Raw genomic sequence first — 6236 nt, forward strand, 5'->3', positions numbered from 1 at the left:
ACGAATATTCGTCCGGTTTCAGTTATAGATACGGGACCATTCGGTCATTGTTTTCCCGGCGTTCCGCATAAGCAGACACGCATACACATACGGATAGAGACCATGTTTGAATTCTCGTATTAATATACCGGCAACGTTTAATGTAAAACTTGTGTAAATATACGGTGGACGGGCGCGTTCTTTATTGACCGGCCGCGGTGATGTTACATGAGAGTAAACAGACAACGGGAGCTAATATTAATGCAGACCCGATCAGAGAGCGAGGTAAAATCCTGCTGACTCGAAACGAGTCCGCGAAATGAACCGGGCCGATCTCCTGTTAATCGTTATTTATTGCCGGCGTCCACAAACCTGTTTCCCATTCGCAATTTATTGTTCTTCCTCTCGGTGTTTTCTTGCCGCGGCGAGCCACTGAAATACTGCAAAAATTTAACAAATGCATTTCAATCTTCACAACTGAAATTTACTTAACCCTTAAATACTTTACCAATAATTTGTGATTGCACAGGTTCAATTTTGCTCCTAGCTGAGAACATATTTATATTTGAAGAACATGAGAATTTCTGTACACTGACTTTGCCTACCGCAAATTGCTTTAAATTTTTAGAATATTTGGATTCTTGGGATAATGGAGAAAAAATTAATTTTTCGAAGAATCCTGCGTTCGAAGTTTAAATCCAGCATGAACGCATCCCGAACAATGTTGCCGAGGGACGGCTATAATGACTGCGCCAACGACCGCGTATAAAACCACAATAAACGATCAGGTAGCCGTGTAAGCAAGAAGAAGAAGAAGACGATCCATAAAAAATTCACAGCATATTGCAACCGTGTCGGCAAAGAAGAGTTGAAGATGTTGCAGAAGGATTTCAGCAGGTGGATCGATGATCGATCGATCGACGGTAGCAGACTTAGCAGACGAAATGACACGGATGAACGGGCGTGCTGCTCGCGATAGAGGGTTTGATGGGAATTGTGGCACGCCGTTTATTCGGCGGCGAACGAGGCGAATCGAAGTGAGGGATAACGCCGATACGTTTACGCGCTTCCGTGTTTCCGCCGCAATATCCTGGAGCCCATTGGTTCCTGATAATCCGTGAGTGCGAAATCACCGATTTGCACGTTCCACGCTGATTGAGTGCGTGTGTATTTTAACGGTGTTATACGCGCCGCTCTTTCGCGATCGAGCTCCACCGCCGACAATAATAAGTGCAGCTCTGCCTTTCGCCATTCTCTACTACACATTAGTACACACCCACGCAATCCTACCTCCACCTCGCCCCGTTTCCTGATTTGCCGATGCTCGCCAGCCATACTCGCATGCCGTACTGGCACGGAAATTTTATATTACGCCGTTCGTCAGTTATTTCTAGACTGCGAATCTTTATGCAAAATTTAAAAAAAATAAACCAACTTCGAAAAAACGCACTAAAAAAATTCACTAAAAAGTATGAAATAATTTCCATTTAATTTATGTGAATACACACGAACATAAATACAACATTTTTTTCACGGGACCACCCCGGGGACATACTCTACAAGATGCAAAAGATTTCGTTCCGATTGGTCCGTCCATCTCGACGTAATCGGTGAACATACATAGAAAAAAGCGAAAAAAGGCTTTACGTCCAAAGGCTTGAGTAACGTCCCCCTTTTTCGAAGTCGGTTGAGAAGTGTTCGCATTGATTGCAGCACACAGGAGCCAAATAAAAATTGTACTCTTCTCCTAATTATTCTATTAAGCTGAAAGTAACACATGGATGTTCTTAAAATATTTTTAACATGTCCGCTGCTTTAAATTGTACGTGCCCATTTTTATCATAAATGCAAACGACCTAATGGCACACTTGTTGGAAAAATGACATTTCTGCAATGATTTTTCTCAAGGTCGACACGTCTCAATTGAAACGAAGTGTTTTCATTGAAGTACATGAAAAGATAAATTATGGTTTTATTGCTATAGTCGGATAATATTAATGAACGTGTCAACGAACGAAGAGCAGTGTTGTAAGGAAAAACCGGACACGCGGAACATATGTACACAAAGGGAATTTCGTTTGTCAACGAAGCCCATCAAAATGTGGGACAATTAGATCCCACGCACCGACAATTTTAACAACAATGCTGACAACAAATACGCTAGATTAAATCACTGTTTAAATTTCGTAATTACGGAAAACACGTTTCAATAGAATATTCCCAATTTCAGGTGGATGCAAGCATACTGCGTTAAATTTCAACTGTACAGTACCGTTCAAAAGCTTGCGCCCTTTGATTCTGCAAAAATAGTGTTCTCTGGATAAAACACTCGTAATAATTATCCTTTACTCGAAGGGGGCAACCGTCACGAAAATTTGTTTCAATATTGAATATCGTTGTCAAATATTGACGAATGATTTTGGGAAGTTTGTTGATGCAACTAGCGAAGGATGCCGGGTGATTTTGAACGGAAGTGTACCCGGTATATCCCAGGCGATCGTGTTTCGCGTCACACATTTGAATAATTCCGACGGAATTACGCGCGGAGCAGTTAAAACTCGAAAGATATTCGCACGCGGCAACTTCCTCGACAATCTGTTTTAACGACTACCTAGACCCTCCATCCCGGGCCGCGGCGGTTATAACTGCCAAAACTATAGCTCGTAAGTTCAAACTTCGGTAAGTGGCCGGGTATAAATCACCACTTAGGCGGCCCGTGATTTACCGGGCAAAGAGCTGCACGCCCGCGGTGTAATACCGTGCCTCCGCCGATATATATTACCTGTTTATCATTTTTCAGACAATTTTTAGAGACCTTAGGCAACGTTAAACGACATTCCTCTTACGCTAGACACGCGAAATTCGAGCGCGCAACGTCCCATCAGAGGAGGGACTCACAAATGTGTGTATCATGATTGTACTGCGGATGTTTATGCAATTTCCAATTTTTATTTCTCATGGGCACAACGGTTGTACATCCAAAACAAATTTAAAAAACTACTACATTTTATCGAATTTCATATTGTAGCATTTCTTGAAAATTTTGGTAACCTGCCAATGCATAAACATCCGCAGTCTAATAACGATTGTCACGTCCGGTGGTCCAGCCATTAGTAATAATTGATATAAATAATCGTGAATGCAAATATTTCTTAATTTTGTTTAATACCTTCTCTAATAATGTTGCGCGGGTAATAAAAATCAAATGTTATAATTAATCATCGTATACTATGTCATATTTGCGAGCGTCAAGAGATAATATGAAATATAATACGGGCGAACGAGTGACGGAACAAAACATCCGTAGACCATATTCAGCACAAAAATTGTAAAAACATTGTTAGATGAAACGAAACACCGACAAGACTAAGAACGCAGTAAAGACGAAAGATAGACTGGTAAGAACACTCCGGAAGAACGTGCAGAGCAGAGGATCCAGCTAGGAGAGAGAAGGATGCAAGATTTAACCATCCGACTAAAGATGCAGACGACAAAGATAAGAAAACGATTACGAAGAAAAAACAAAGGATAGACAAAACTATACAAGGCACGGAAGTCAGTCAGTTAGTTCAGTTTTACATGAGAAAGTTCAGTCAGTCGCTCAGTCAGTCTACAATTCAAAGTCTACAGTCAACATTTAAAATATTCAAAGATCGGTTCCGTGGGATTGAAAAGTATTCGAAGGCGTGTTAACCTGCCGGAGCATAATCATCATCATCATCCAAAATTATCAGCTCTCCACCCCGAACCTGCACGAAACACCAGTATCAACCACAAGTCAAAGCGAAATCAACCCTACGGGGTAAATACTATAATAATAATATCCCAATAATACTATGTTTCCGGAATTTGTTGCTTAAAATATAATCTTGTTCATTTGTTATCGATTCAACTCTCGAATCATTTATAAACACCCAACTTTGATCTCTACGATACCAACAATCCACCACCAAAAGCCAATTAAACCTCGAATAATCCTCAATCACCCGAACCGAAGCCGGTGAATGCAGATAGGTTCGAAACTGCGTTTTATCCCAAAAATAAATATTCAAAATCAATTTAAAATCTCTAAAAAAACGTCTATCTCAGGTCGTAACACGATACACACCGAATAATCGCGTATCGAGTTTTACAAATCATTCGAAGACCAAACAGTGACAATACCGCGAGCCTGCACAATACCTTGTAGAGCACAATGGTGCCGATAAAAGCAGGAATATCCAGGAGGTTGTAACAGCTCATTACGACGTTCTAATTTCCCCCATTTGCGTGCAGAACCTGTAATAAAGATTATTGATATATTCGAACGTCGTTACACCGTTTCGACAATGCTCGGTTCGATCGCGTCCATTGTACGCGTATCCATCGTTATAGGAATAATCCCGGAGCCGATACAGGCTTGTCAAGATTATATAACGGATCGGCTTGAAGTTGCGATCTCTGTTCCGTAAGTTAATCGCGGAATTAAAGCGTCTCGGATTCGGCGGCGTTCGATCGCGTTGATGAAATTCGCAAGTTCTCGGGAACGAATATCCCTCTCTCTCTCGCTGCATCCATCTCTCCTTCTCTCTCTCCGTTCGACTATCGATTAACGATCATTTCTGTGCTCGGGAACCCGGTGGCAGAGTACGTGATTGCCTATTGTCATGCGGAACAGTCGGCAGTCCATTTTGTAATGGAGTGCCGTAAACAAATTCCGCCGTAAACCGGTCGAATATCCGCGGGACGCTCCAAACTGCGCAATCTTTTACCGACACGAATCGATTGTCTCGCTCCTCCGAGTCGATTAGCGGAACAAGACTCCGAGGCTCGTTCCCGAGTAACCAAACCGTCTATCAAATACCATGTTTGTTTCTCCCTTTTCCCTTCCCCCTCGCTCGGAAATTACGATTTTGTTCATCCTTTTTGTTTCAGCACGCTGCGAGAGACGCGGTTTAATGAATCATCACCCGCGCTGGTCGTAATTAATTCTTAACACGATTGTTTCGCGACTCGCTGCCTCCCGTAGTCCGTTCCATCCTCTAGGGCAATAAACTTCGTGTACGACGATTCGAGATAACTCGCATAACCGCGACGCGGCCGCGCGTGCACATAAATCCGCGACTCGGCAGATTTTACGAGCCACCAAGGTCGATTCTAATCTGTTTACCCTTTTGCTGATACTCGAGCCCCTCTGGAACCGTGGACCAAGGATTGAGGTCCTTCATCTTCGCGATTTTGGTCGTCTTACTAGCATAATTCCCGTTGAAAATAATTTATTTTTATTAATTCAAAAGTCATTTATTTTTAGCACTTGATCCTATAGGATTTCCGGGATAAAAGCATATTCGTGCACCTTTTCGTTAAGAAACACTTCCAAAACGATCTTCGAAAATTGCTTCAGATCTGGATCCTCCGATGCAGAATGTACCAGTCTGGTTTCCGAGTTAGGAGGCCCTTTGAAAGGAAAAGCGACATTTCAAGCGTATTAGTGGAATCGCAACGCCGCCGCCGGTAGGAAATTGCGTGTGCATTCTCGATTCCCAGGGCTGGTCTCTCTCTCGAGGGAAGGTCTCCGGCCTTGTATTCTTCGACATCTTCGTTCTTCGTTCGCTTTTTCCCCTCCGGTTTCCGGAGGAGTCTAGGCGTAGAGCGCGACGCCGGATGGAAAGCATCGGGCACGCGTCATGTGGTGGTAGAAATTCAATTTCCCGTGCGCGCCGGACGTCGATGCTTTTGGGAAAACAACTGTCAGCCGGTACGAACGAAACGAAAGGTCCAAGGCTATTTATCGGGGTTTCACGACGGCTCTGATTCCGCGGACTGCCGATCCCGTGACGGAACGCGCTTTTGCGGCCTTCTACTTCTGCACCGTGCTTGTACCGACTATGGAAAATATCAGTTTCCTGTGTGCCATACTCTGGAACACAGGTTTTCCCGTTTCAGTTGAATATGCTCAGAATGCACGTATGATTACAGTTGAATGTACTCGCTGAGTCTTCAGTGAACAATTGTTGATGTTTGATCCAGTGTATCTGTGTGAAAAAAATTTGAGGACCGAGCAATCAGGCTTATCTTGAACAGAGTTGTGCAGAATTACAATTGAATTACTCCAGGAATTATAATTAGAAAGTAATTTAATTACATCGTAATTCAGTTATACTGTAATTTATAATTCAGATCTTCATTCAATTAAATTACAATGTAATTCGTAATTGCATTGGAGTACAATTATAAAATACTTTGTAATTAAATTACATTGATTACGAATTATGATG

This window comes from Lasioglossum baleicum, chromosome 9 (genome assembly GCF_051020765.1).
Source record: "Lasioglossum baleicum chromosome 9, iyLasBale1, whole genome shotgun sequence".
In the NCBI taxonomy this organism is placed as follows: Eukaryota; Metazoa; Arthropoda; class Insecta; order Hymenoptera; family Halictidae; genus Lasioglossum; species Lasioglossum baleicum.